Here is a 14,638-nt window from a genome sequence, read left to right on the forward strand (position 1 = left end):
TGAGGCATTTGCAAATGAAGAAAATAATGAATTCCATTAGGATTTCCTAAATGGCTTTTTCGGAGCCAGAGACTGTGCTCGCTCATCCGCACTCCTGGCCTTTAATTAAAGTCTGCGATTAGGCTGAGGAAACAGGGAAGAACGCCGAACCGTTTAGAGGATGCTCGGTATCAGAGCGTTTTTAAGCAGACCTAAGAGGAAGGCCGGCATGTGATCCACTTTGCGTTTAAACCGTCCTGGACAGTTCGGTTTGGTCCGGTCCTTACAGTCCGCTCCTGTATTTTCACTTTAGGAGATTTTTGGCCGCAGACTGTCCATCATCCACATACTTCACTCTATGGATGGACGATTCTGCTGATTTTATTTTCGATCCGTTTTCAATTCGATACAAGGTTGGCGTTGCAGAAACCGATCTCAATACCGACGTTCGGTATAGGCCCAACCCCTTTCTCCCCCATTATGGATGGTCCCGCCAACTAGCATTTCATGTCCTACTCCTCATAACAATGTGGGTATTTAAATTACCAGGTGAAAAGGAATATATTCACATTAGAATCAGTTTTCAAAATGAAGCCATTCCGAATGAATAAATCGATGTTTCAGTATCGATCCACACATTCCTACTTCGGTTTCAGGTTTATTATGCTTGGCTTGTGTCTATTGATACTAAGATTGATTGTTTTCCGGGATTAACCCTCTAAGGTTAAACCTCGAAAAAGATACACATTAGCTAGCCTGGGGTGATTTTGCACCCCACACTAATTTCGCTACCTTACAAAAAATGACCCCATATTAGATGAACAATTTAAATTGCACCGTGTTCAACACGAAATTGCTTAGCTGTTTTAGTGGTTAGCTTTGTTTCTTTGGTATGTGCTAAAATGCTGAGGTGCACTCAGCTGTCATCAGTTTCTACTTTTTCCGCCTCTGATACATCACTGTTGTCATCGGACTCTACATTCTCATCATCACTGTCTTCATTTTCAATCCATTCTGGTATTAATTTAGCAGCATTTTCAGCAGGCATCCTTAGAGATATTTTACACACAGATGATCTACAACAATGTATGTAACGGTATTCGATGGTTACCAGCAGCACCACGTCAGTCACGGGAACATGCATCAAAAAACAAGTAAAAGAGAATATGAAAATATGGCTAAATCATATAGGAAGGTTTTCATTTTATATTCTGATACAAAGAGATTAAGTCATCAAAGGATGTATCTCAACAGATGACATATCCCCAACTGTAACACCTAATCACGGCAAATAGGAACGGAAAATCATCCTACAATTTCTGTCCAACCCTAACTTCTCAAATGGTGAAACTGTTCTTTATCTCAGATCACAGAAAGTTAGCATCTACATAGCCTCAATGAAATCAAATTGCAAAATTGCGCTGTATAATTCAGTGGTAATTTAGATTTCATAATTACAGAACTTCTGTTTGAATTACCAACTAACTTTACTCTGCGGCAAATGAAAAAGCTACACAGCTTAAGGGATTTTCTTTTCCACAAGATCTAGATATCCTCCTTCCAGTATTACATATTGCATGGTTTTGCAGTAGAAAAACCATCATCAGTAATCTAATGTTAGATGCCGTAAATGCATTATGCTATAAGCGCATATTATTACTGAGTCGCAGCACGCTTCAGCAGACAAACAAGCAAGTTATGCGGCCAAGCAATGAAAACTGTCTGCTGCAATCATTACAAAATTAGGTTGGGTTTAGTACAAAGTTATACAGGTGCTGCATACAACCAGCGGAATCTGCGCAATATCCAATTATCGTCATCATTATCACCATCATCATCATCATTATTATTATTATCATCATTAGTATTAGTATTATTATTATGCTAAAGGTCTGCACTCAACTTCGGTAGACTCTTGCAGTAACAATGCGATGCAACTCAGTGCACTATTATCACAAGGGTTTGTGTACACATGGGCTTTTATGCATTTCTACTTCCACATACCTGCAGAATAAGAGCATGTTCATGTTCTGACTACCAGAGGTATTCTGCATTGCTTAAGTGTATCATCGCATATTTTATGTGAATCGCACAACAGTACAACCTGTAATAGTCTCAGTGCCGTAACACCAGTACAGCTGATAAACATCTCCATCTGCCTTTTCAGAAATAGGATTCGGTTTGAGGTGTAAACATGTGTGAACATCTAAGCTTCAATTGCATCTGATTAACCGCCATTTCAGTGTGCTAGAGAATATACTGAATGTTAACAGACCGACTGTTTGTGCTCCGAAATTGTAACTGGAAAATGACCCAGTATAGAAAAATGCATTTATTAGTAACTAGCATTTACCAGTTTCGTAAAAGGTCTCACCCCCCCCCCCCCACAAAATGCTCAACCCAAGTTAACCCCTTGCATCCATCTGTAGTTCTTCTATGGTCATTAATACATTCTGGGTGGCAGAAATTTGGAGCCCATCCCAGCATGCATCGGGGAAAGGGTAGAGTACTCTTTATCCCAGCCTGCATCGGGCATAAGGTACAGTACTCTTTATCCCAGCATGCATCGGATATAGGGTAGAATACTCTTTATCCCAGCATGCATCATGCATAGGGTAGAGTAATCTTTATCTCAGCATGCATCGAACATAGAGTAAAGTACTCTTTACCCCAGCATGCATCGGACATAGGGTAGAATGCTCTTTGGACAGTGCATTGCAGGACACAAACACTCACACACATACATAACTAGGGGCAAGATCTACAGTTGTACTATTCTGTGAAAATATGCAAATTCCATGCATTCAAACCCACAGCCTACGAGCTCGGGGTGGGTGCAAAGCCAGCATTTTTCAATAGTACATGATATATCCGAACCACCTACAATCTACGGCCTTTCAGAACACAAAAGGTACAACCATGCATATTAACAATATGTCCTTAATTCCTATGGTTTGTTTTATTTCTCTGCATTGGCTAATACCCATAATTCTTCATTCTACCTGTATGATTTTACCTATAAAGTCTCATTATTTAGTTATATTCTTAGGATATGTATCATAAGCTTTGTGAGGTCTTAGAGCATATCATTATTCTTCATCTTACCCCATAATTTTGTAATGAGCCATTTTTTTTTTTACCCATGCATTTTAATGCACATGAATATATTTTTGCATGTATTTCATATCTGAGATACATAGTATACTTTAGATAAATCAGGTGAAAAGTTTTGAACACACCAGACTCCATAATGGTGAGGTGATCTGTGATATTATGGCTGTAGGGTGTCAGGATGGTGCGCTGCTCGGTAGATGGGGGCTGCGGGTTTGGCTCGAGCTCCTCTGTCTCTGCAGCTTCTCCAGGTTCTTCCAGTAATTCTGGTTTCATGGAATGTTTTAAAGTGAGTTGGTGTCTAAAGCGCGTGTAGAGGGTAGAGAATGTCTATGTGTGTGTGTATGTGTGTGTGTGTGCGTGTGCGCGCGCGAGCGTATATACCTATCCTTATGGGGACACAATGTCCCCATAACGTGATAAATATCAGTTTTTTTTCCCTTAAGGTTGTCATAGTTAGCGTTAGCGTTTTTTCCCATAGAGCTGAATACGCGGGCCCCATAAGGTTTATGTATACCCTGTATGTGCGTCTGTGTGTGCGTGTCTGTGTTTTGTTGTTACCTCTTGCTTACCAAATGCCATAATCACCGGAGACTAACACAGTTCATTGTGCAGTTTTCCCTTTACATTATATGTTTCTCTCGTTCGCAGCTTCTCCATATACCTCCCCGTTGAAAGGAGGGCAGACTTCAGTTACACACACACCCCTGCATCTATGACTTTCGGTTCATTTTTGTATTACCCAGGTTTACGAGCATATTGTACAACCATATTGTGAAGCTATGGTGTGGGTTAGGGTCGCTCTGGCTATTTCATTTGCTCTCCGAGCGATGAGAGCGTTCCGATTATCCTTCGTGTTGGCATGGCGAGCCCGCTCTGCTCCGGAATGGCGGTGACCATGCCGACGCACGCAGTCACGCCTGTCCTTCACCATGCCTGGCGTTCAGCCGCGCAGACCAGCAGCAGATAAACACAGAGCCGACGTCAGGCTGAAAGAGCCCTGGAGTTTGTCCCTGGAATTTGGCTGGAGGCGTACTTCTTATAGGGCATCCAAGGCAGCACTGTCATATCGAGCCTGAAAGATTCATTCTGGAAAAATATCTATATATATATTGGCATCGTAATTTCACATGTGAAGGGTCATTCCAAGGGCGCCACACATGCATGATGTATCAGGGTGTGTGTGTGTGCGTGTGTGTGTGTGTCTGGCTTTGTATTTGCTACATCATGTAGACCAAATATTCCCACAATGTGGTAAAACCTGCTACATTTTAGCTTGTGGGAGCATATTTCAGGTTCCCATAGTATAAACCTTGATTCTACAAAAATTGTAAAAAAAAAAAAAAAGAAGACTGTGACTGCAATCAAAACATCCATCCATCCATTTTCCAAACCGCTTATCCTACTGGGTCACGAGGGGGTCCGGAGCCTATCCCGGAAGCAATGGGCACGAGGCAGGGAACAACCCTGGATGGGGGGCCAGCCCATCGCAGGGCACACTCACACACCATTCACTCACACATGCAACCTACGGGCAATTTAGAAACTCCAATTAGCCTCAGCATGTTTTTGGACTGTGGGGGGAAACCGGAGTACCCGGAGGAAACCCCACGACGACATGGGGAGAACATGCAAACTCCACACGCATGTGACCCAGGCGGAGACTCGAACCCGGGTCTTAGAGGTGTGAGGCAACAGTGCTAACCACTGCATCACCATGCCTCCCCTGCAATCAGAACATGTTCAATTAAAAGTCTTTTATTTTGTTTGGTCACTTAGGGTTAAGCTTAGGGCTGGGTAGGGGTTAAGGTTGTCATAGATAGAAGTGAAAGGACAGTCCCCACGAAGATGTGAATACTTGTAGGTACATGTGTGGCAGTGTTTGTGTTGGTGGTCGGGGGGGGGGGTCTGTGTGTACCTCTGTCATCTGAAATAGCATTTTTAAACACTGTACTTACTGTGCACTGCCTAAGTCGTAGCCTGTGTTCAAAGAGATCAAAAGCATTTTCTCAAATAACATCTCAAAGTATACCATTAGTTATAATCATTTAAATTGAAGTGCATCTACAATTATGTTGCATACATGTCTAAAAGAGAGTTGCAGAGGAGAGCAGTTAAAATACATTTTAATTCGCTTTAAAGGGATGTGGATTTATTCATGTGACAATGAAACAATAGGCTCTTCCCACCCGGGAGCGGCTCTTAGTTAGACTGGAAAATGAGCTCCTTTTTATTGAATTTAGAGGTACAGGCAGGGAAGAAATTTGGTATTCAGAAGCCTTAAAAACTTTCGCTTTAGCCACAGCCAAATTGTTTCATTTGTGACAATTTCCAGTGAAGCGCTTCATCCTTGCCTTGTTACGTATTCATCTCACGCTTGCGGGGCACCTTCCGTGCTCAATGAGGAAGCCGTCCAAGGGATTTAATCATAGAAAAAGCCTCTTCTATTATCTGCAGACCAAGATAGCATGAGTTCTACTGTATTCCATTTCAGTTTATAAAAAAATAATAATAAAGAAATCTGCATCTGGATGCTTCATATGTGTTATTTATAGTTTTCTAATATGTTGCTGTCTGCTGTATCACGTGTTTGATTGTCGCCCCTCGGCATTTGCCAAACACCTGCCAGATCAGCTAGCATCCATCCAACTTTCAACCCTTACTCTGGTCAGGGGGGGGGGGGAGGGGGGCGTTTTCAAGAGCCCATTCCAGTCAGCATAGGACGCAGGACAGAGGTACGACCTTCGCAGTTTAAGAAAAAAACACACTTGTACAAAATTAAAAAATAATGCAGCATAGTGTTGTGGCAGTTGAATGGTTGAGATTCAAGCTGCAATGTGGGATTGGCATTGCATCATCCTCTGTGGAATATTCTTTACGTCCATGCCTACCTGCAGTTCAAAGATGAGATAGGGAGAACTTACACCTCCCAGAGCTGAGATTAGTCGAACACGACATTGGTACCCGGGACGAATCTGCAACCTGCAGAATAATAATTAAACACAAGCAAAAGCACCGCATGCTTTTGTAATGGTTAATAACCACCCTGTGGATCAGGTGACAGCTCTGTAATTATATCTGTCATTAGTGCTTTCTGCGGGGACTGCCGTGCCAGAATTGTAGAACGCGGCGCTGAAATATCGCATAATCGATGCTGCGGGCCGGCGATTCCGTGGGACTGGGAGCTGCAAGCCGCCGGGATGTAGACGGAGGAGGCGCAATCTCCGACATTGCATCAGCATTTGTCGCATAGTGCCCCCATTGTCGAAAATCGCAGATTAGATCACCGTCCCGAATGGAATAAAAAGCATCAGGACACATAATAGGCAGGAGTAAATTCCTCTATTATGTTCCGAACAACTTGCTCCAGCATTGTTATCTGCGTGCTAATTCATTAAAACGTCAGATAAATGTCTTGTACTTTTCAACTCGCGAGAAAGTTGTAGATGCTGTGATAGTCAGAGCTTGAGATTTTTGTCTGTCTAAGTCAAAACACAGGCTGTGTCTTAGGTTCTGATGCAAGCTAGCATGTAATGCACCAATGAGACTGGACTCATTAACTGGATTATACGAGCTATGGTCTCAGATCTTCTAGGGTGTAATAATTACGTTCATCATTAGACTTAAACTGTGGAAATCTGAATTAGAGTTCCGATCTCTGCATTGAATGTGCAATATAACAGGTTATTTTTATTTTGCATTTGTATAGAACAGCACACAGACGCAATACACACACATGATCTTCATGTAATATTCAGTACCGCAGGTTTGTTCCCATTACAGGATGAGAAACGACTCCCAGGACGGACGCCACCGAAGGCTGCTGCCTGTCATTTCACAGGGTGCACTGAACCACATGACGTGGGGGGGGGGGGGGTTTAGCTAGATGGAGGCAAACGTCAGACATATTCAGGCGAGATTAGCTTAGGTGCTCCGGGGTGTGCACTCGTACTTTAGAGAGCTGGGAGGCGGCCTCGTCTAGAAAAGAACACACCTCCCCAGGGGGAAACCCTGCCAGGGTGCGAGAAATGGAGGGGGGGGGGTGATTGGCTGTGTTGGGGTTCTCTGAGTTGTGGTGTAGTTCAATGTTTTCCAAGCCGGTCCTGGGGGACCCCCAGACAGTCCATGTTTTTACTCCTGCCCAGATCCCTGTCTGGGGTCCCCGAGGACCGGCTTGGGTACCACTGGTGTAGAGCCATAACCCCAACGAACGGATGGCATGTTGAAGGTGGTGCTGCCTGCGGAACATTTCATATGGAGTGGCTGTCTGGGGCTAGTTATGTTTATGGGGGCGGCCATCAAGTTTTTCAGGCAGGGTTCAACCTTGTGATCTTACTAACTGGCTACATGCCTAATCAGTAGCTAACAAACTCGCTATTTTAGTGCATAGTTTAGTGTTTGGTGGCCACACTACACCCTGTCCCTTCTATGGTTCGCTTAGAAAATAAAATAGTTCATTTTTCGATTTTATTACTGTATGTAGGCAGGCAACAGAAGTGGCCAGGTATTTACTGGGGGAGACCATGTCCCCCACTGGCAACCATGTCCCAACTAGCCACCATGTCCCCACTGGCCACCATGTCCCTCATTGGCCACCATGCCCCAACTGACCACCATGTCCCCCCACTGGCCACCATGTCCTCACTGGCCACCATGTCCCCAACTGACCACCATGTCCCCACTGGCCACCATGCCCCAACTGACCACCATGCCCCAACTGACCACCATGTCCCCACTGGCCACCATGCCCCAACTGACCACCATGTCCCTCATTGGCCACCATGTCCCCACTGGCCACCATGTCCCCCCACTAGCCACCATACCCCAACTGGCCACCATGTCCCCCCACTGCCCCCCCTGTGCCCACTGGCTACCATGTCCCCCACTGGCCACCATACCCCAACTGGCCACCATGTCCCCGATTGGCCACCATGTCCCCACTGGCCACCATGTCCCAGCTGCCCACTATGTCCCCCACTGGCCACCATGTCCCAACTGCCCACTATGTCCCCCACTGGCCACCATATCCCTACTGCCCACCATGTCCCCCCACTGGCCACCATGTCCCCCATTGGCCACCATGTCCCCAACTGACCACCATGTCCCCAACTGACCACCATGTTCCCAACTGGCCACCATGTCCTCAACTGACCACCATGTCCCCACTGGCCACCATGTTCCAACTGCCCACCATGTCCCCCCACTGGCCACCCTGTCCCCCATTGCCCACCATGTCCCCCATTGCCCACCATGTCCCCCTGGCCACCATGTCCCAACTGCCCACTATGTCCCCCACTGGCCACCCTGTCCCCCATTGCCCACCATGTCCCCCATTGCCCACCATGTCCCCCATTGCCCACCATGTCCCCACTGGCCACCATGTCCCAACTGCCCACTATGTCCCCAACTGGCCACCATGTCCCCAACTGACCACCATGTCCCCACTGGCCACCATGTCCCAACTGCCCACCATGTCCTCCAACTGGCCACCCTGTCCCCCATTGGCCACCATGTCCCCCATTGGCCACCATGTCCCCTCACTGGCCACCATATTCCCACTGCCCACCATGTCCCCCATTGGCCACCATGTCCCCTCACTGGCCACCATATTCCCACTGGCCACCATGTCCCCCATTGCCCACCATGCCCCTCACTGGCCACCATGTCCCCACTGGCCACTGCTTGTCCACAGTAAAGCACAGGGCCCCCATATCCATGGTTTCAGTTATCCTCAGTTGACCTTGGCCCGAAAAAAATACAAATTCCAGAAACAAACGGTTCCTAAGTTTCAAACCACGTGCCAAACAAGGACAGGCTGTAACATAGTGAAACCCTCCAGCCCAGTCATGCCCAGTACATCTCCCTTCATTCCCGCATCCACGCTTCCACAGAACTCTCATCCAGTCAGTCTCTTGCATTCTCAGTGATCGCATTTGTTGCCACGCTATTTCTGTCTGTCATAAAAATGTATAAAAAGCATGATTTTTATTGCTTTGTCATCCCTTGGCACATGATATTTTTTCCATTGCTCATTCATTCATTCATTTAAGAGAGTACAATGTACTTCATTATTACTATATTTAATGTGCATAACTTTACTACATGTGTGCACATGCCCATTTTCATCAATACAGTAAAGTGTCTGGTGTCCTCCTTTAGTGGGCCGAGATTGCCAGAGATTCACCTGACAGCTAGGAGCTGTGCGTCGCAGCCACCGCTCACATGCAAAGAATCCGCTTGCTCTCTCACACGCACACATCTCTTATGAGTGTCACGGCACTTTAATAATCTACCGTTTTGCAGTCTGGGAGAAGATTTGGTTTCGCCAAATGTAATTTATGAAGTTCTTTGTAATGGATTCATCATTCAATTCGATGCTGTTAATCCCTTTGAAGACAGAAGCACATTAATTTAAAAAGTTTACAAAGTTTGATAGATTTGAGAGGTGGCTCCCAATCCAGTCCTCGGGGGCCCCCAGATGCTCCGCATTTCTGCTCCCATCCAGCTATCTGCTGTGAGATGAAGAGGACGTGAGTGTCTGATAGCTGAGTACCTGGACTTAAGGTTCAAAGCTGATAAGAGTTGTTGTACCTTAGACTTAATTACTTGATTTGTTTCAGCTCTATAAATTGAATTGAACGTAAAACTGTATGCTACGTAAACCTAAGAGGGTAACAGGGTCTGTGAAGAAGCGGAATAATCTAATATATGGAAATTATTGTTTAGAAATATGAATATGTATGTAAATTGGCAACATTAGGAGGGAGTCTTTAAAGATTCAGCATGCCAGATGTCACCCGTCTGCATTCCCCATATTGAGGAAACAAAGGAGAATCCCCCCCCCCCCCAGAAAAAAAAAAAAATTGGCATCTGTTGTATTATGTTGCTTCCCCACAGCTCTGAGACTCCCAAGCATCTAGCCCGTCTGCTTCTGTGTCCGCCGCAATGTAAATACCTTCTGCTACCGCCGCCTGCCTCCGTTCCCGCCAATCTGCCGAGCCCGGTGCAACCGCTCCTGCCGCTAGGCGCCGGCAGCCTGCGTCAGACCGGGAGGTCCGATTCTCGGAGTCCAAACACCATTGTCCCTGGTCAAAAATGGGTCAGGTTTTATCGTATAACCTGCTGGAGACGCCCAAACTGGGTTCAGAGAGAAATCAGCGGCGGAGTGTGTGAGCTTCCCTTCTCGGCCGTCTCCCACATCCGCCTGGCATTCCCAGCTCCCTTCCTTGTATGGCTGAACGGCAGCAGAAATATGACTTTGTCAGAAGTGTGATAGCTCTCATTTTGATACTCAGCAGGGGCGATTCTGGGTCTTTTTAAGGCAGGATGCATAAGAGGGGTCGTAATTCATACAGAGAAGCCAACATTATCATTAGCCAATTAAATGTTTTGAACTGTTGAGTGACAGGAGAGGTAGCACTCCAGGGACCAATCAGCTTTCAGCTGGGGCCAATGCCCCAGTGGCCCCACCCCTGTATACACCCCTGACATTCAAGAATGTCTGTACCTCCAAAAATATTTCATTTAATAACATGAGAAATGGCATTTTATTAGGTGCAAAAAATCTCATTTCCAAGACAAGCTTGACATACACTCGAAAGTGGGATTGAGCATTAAATCATGATATACTCGATCCTTGTGATCCATCTGTGGGGGTCAGTGGTTAGGATGCTAGGCCTGTGATCAGAAGGTCATTGATTGAAATCCCTGGGCCGCAGAGCGAGGCCCTTAACCCTCAATCACTCCAGGGACTGTCTGCCCCTGCTGTCTCAAAAAAATTATGTTACTTTGGATTAAAATGTCTGTTATATCCATAAAATGTGATGTCTGTGGGCACTTTAGTGGAGAGCAGCGCTTACAAAAGGCACCCCCAATGAATGACACGCCCCATACGTCATACATAAGCATGCGGTGGCATTTTATTTGCGTGTTTTTTCACTCTAAACATGTCCAGATGGCTCTGGCCAGTTGGTGCTGATGCCTGGATGGTGGGCAGCTGCTCGCTTGCGTGATTTATACTCAGGAAATGCCTTGTTGGAGTGATAATGAGAGGACTTACGCAAAGCTGTGAACTGTCGGGAAGCAGTCCGTAAATAAACGTCCGAGCAGTCAAAGCTGGATTGGCAAGAGAGCTCCTGCAGCAGCGGGGTGGGGCATCGGCTAGAGAGCGACGCAGATCCCATCCCCACCAGCAGGAGGCGACATGCTCGTACCCCACATTCGGCTGATATCCCCTTGAGAAAGGTGCTGTGAATTGATTTATTCAATATATCCTTCAATGCAACTTTCAGCCACTTATCCTGTACTGGATTGCAATGAGCCTGGAGACTATAACAGCAGGCATATGGCACACGGGGCAATGGATGCCAGTCCATTGGATACAAGGCTACACGCACAATTTGGCAAATGTACAGACTCCAGACCCTGAGCTGTGAGGTGATGGTGTTTCCCACTAAGCCATGAAATGTTCTTCTATATAAAATGTTAAATCATAAATGACTCCTAGTTACGTTATGAGACGCTAAAACCAGTGAGTAAATGAATAGGCAAACTCACAACGGGCATTTGAAATACAGGAAAATGTATTTAAGTTACTGCAAATATTTGCCTTCGGTTGTACCTGCTTTTGCGTCACCTCTGTGCTGGCAGCGTTTCGGCATTCAGGCACACCCTGAGCATCTCCAAACCCCCCCCCCCCCTCGCCCCCCGCCCACCATCACGCGAAACATTTTTAATCAGAAGTAGTGCTGAATCATCGGCTGCGCTTGTGTGCGGTGAATTTTATTTTTTAATTTAAGCAGCAGGTTCCCTTTCAGTCGGTTATCAGAAAGAGTCATGCTCCTCAACTTTTTCAGGACACGCGGTGCAGAGGCTGGGATTGGAGCCCTTTCAGAGGGGTATAGCGAGGGGCCGCGGGAGCTGCAGAGCAGAATCAGCAATCACATCCTCCCGCGTGACGCTAGGGACAAGAACTCGGGCTGCAAAGGCAGTGACACTCAGAGCGCACCCCATCCCTCCCCCCGCCCAACAGAAACCATGACCTTTATTTCGATAGCAATGCGGACAGCTGGATGGAAAAATGACACATCCTCAAGCACTTTACATGCGGAAGGTGAGACACAAGCGTTCAACATGCACAGGGCGTCAGTTATTGTCAGTGATGGGCACGGCAGCCCGTTCACAGGAAGTGATGTCAGAGAGGGGTAACACCCACTGCCGCATGGGTGGCCCTGTCCTCCATAGGAGACACGTCCTCCCAGAATAGCGGCCTGTTTTCAGGAAGTGATGTCAGAGAGGCAGTACTCTCTTACCGCCACATGGGCGGCGATATCCTCCGTGGAAGACGTGTACGTCCAGGGCCTGGTCCTGACTCCTGGATGGTGGCATCGATTATGACGGGGGCCCTTCACTCCCGAGGTGATTAGGAACAGGGAGGCCCCCGGGGAGCGCCTCTACATCCACAGTGCCAGCTGGTACCTGGTATCGGCACTCGAGCGCGGCCATCGTGGACTGAGGCTCTCCCGGGGGCATGTAATTGATTCTGCACAGCTTATCAAACATTAACGACGCGGTGAATCATTCTGTTTGGCGCGCCAAACCCATAGCTAAGGGAGTCAGACATTTTACTAGCCCTACAAGGACAATACAAGTCATTGCATTTTCCTCCTTATGGTCGGTTTTCGCCTGCTTACTGCTTCCGTAAAATACAAGAGGTGGGAAACGCTGGTAATTCTGGGAATGACAGCTTTTAATAAAAAACTGCCGGAATGTCACAGCAGGAGGTCATAACTAACAGGCTCCATTTTAATTCGCCGGGCTATCAATTTGGATTTTCTTCAGTATGAACAGCATCCATCCATCCATCTTCTGAAAACGCATATCCTGTTCAAGGTCGCCGGGGGTCCAGAGCCGATCCCGGAGGCTATGGGCGCAAAGCAGGGAACAACCCAGGATGGGGCGCCAACCCATCATAGGGCACACTTACACACCACTCACAAGTATGAACAACATTTATTTTTCATACTGCAAAATATGTAGCAGTATATGTTAGAAGAGAAAACCAAGGCAAACGTCTCTTTATGTCTGACCAAGGCCAAGCTTTGTCCTGTGTTTTGTGATGTGTGCTGTAGGTTTTACATGATCTGTTTTGTTTCGGCTGAATTTACAAGCGGTGCTGGATTGAAAAAGTTGCGTGTTTACGCTGTTGTAAGGTGATAACGTGACGTACGTGAGCTATTCCAGGTATAACTGTTGATGCTATTCCGGGGCTGATCAGGGCTGCTTTCTTGAAAACCGTCCAGTGAATAAATGCAGCGGTGACCTTGGTGAGGTCTGGCCTCGAAGACCATTCATTGCCAGTGAGACGTAATAATAAAAGCGGTTACAGATCAAAGTGCAGTGCTAGGGGGTTAAATGAATTGTAATCTGGACTAACAGGCATGAATTGCAAGAATCATAGGTCAACATCAAGGTTGCCAACCATTTGTAAATTTACGGGCAGGCCGTATAAAATTCACCCTCTCCGTAAATCTGAAAAATGAATTTGACTGTCTGTAAAACCTAAACAAAGGTTAAAAAAATAGGGTGTCAGTAAAAAATATATGGCATGTTGATAAAAGAAGGCAGTCTTGTCAATAAAATCAGAAATTGAAGGTTACCAGCCCTGGTCATGACACGGGCAAGACTCAGGCAGCATTTTTTTTTGGGGGGGGGGGGGGGGGGGGGGGGTTGGGGTATACCCAGGATGGAATGCCAGTCCATCGCAGGGCAAGAACACGATGCATACAAAATACAAGCAGGGACAGAAGACTGGGATTCCAGAACTAGCCAGACACAAGGGCAAAATACCAAGTAATTTAGTGACAATCATGCTCAGTATGTGAGAAATGTTCTGCTTCAAAATGGTCCTTCTATTACCTTCAGACTAATAAGGGGTGTAAAGTGTGTACGTGGCGCATGACCTGGCTGGGCAGGGCGGCACCAGGTCCCCACTGGTGCCAGAGAATAATCCTCGCCCAGACCCCCCACAGCCCCAGTGAAGACTTATTACAAAGAAAAAACATTTCTCCGGTGCTAAAAAAAAGATATTACTAGCTTTCAGCACTGCCGCTGACCCTGTCCGCAGCTTTGCACAGCTGAAACACGGCTTACCTGTCGTCCTGAAATGAGGAAGAAAGGCACAAAGCACTTAGAAGATTCTGGAAAGTCAAGCACAGAAAAACAGAGAAGACAGAACAGGCAGTTCCTTCTGCAGCGCGCATAAATCCGTATCCCTAAGAAGTTGTTCTCTTTGGATGCTGAGGAACATCCCGGCCGTGTAGCTGTCAGATACGAGCCCTAAAAAGGCGACATGCCCCAGATTTTCAGTTTTTTAACTTTCGACATTCCATAGCTGCTTATCCTAGCCGTTCGGAATAAGAGTAAGAACGTTTATAGTAAGATCTGTCTTTGTGGTTTATTGCTCCTCAATGGACGATCACTACAACACTAACAACACTTTTGAAAACAGCATCATTGGATCTAAAGGATGCAGGGGCTTTTCAGGAGT

The sequence above is a fragment of the Brienomyrus brachyistius genome, chromosome 19 (genome assembly GCF_023856365.1).
Source record: "Brienomyrus brachyistius isolate T26 chromosome 19, BBRACH_0.4, whole genome shotgun sequence".
Taxonomy (NCBI): domain Eukaryota; kingdom Metazoa; phylum Chordata; class Actinopteri; order Osteoglossiformes; family Mormyridae; genus Brienomyrus; species Brienomyrus brachyistius.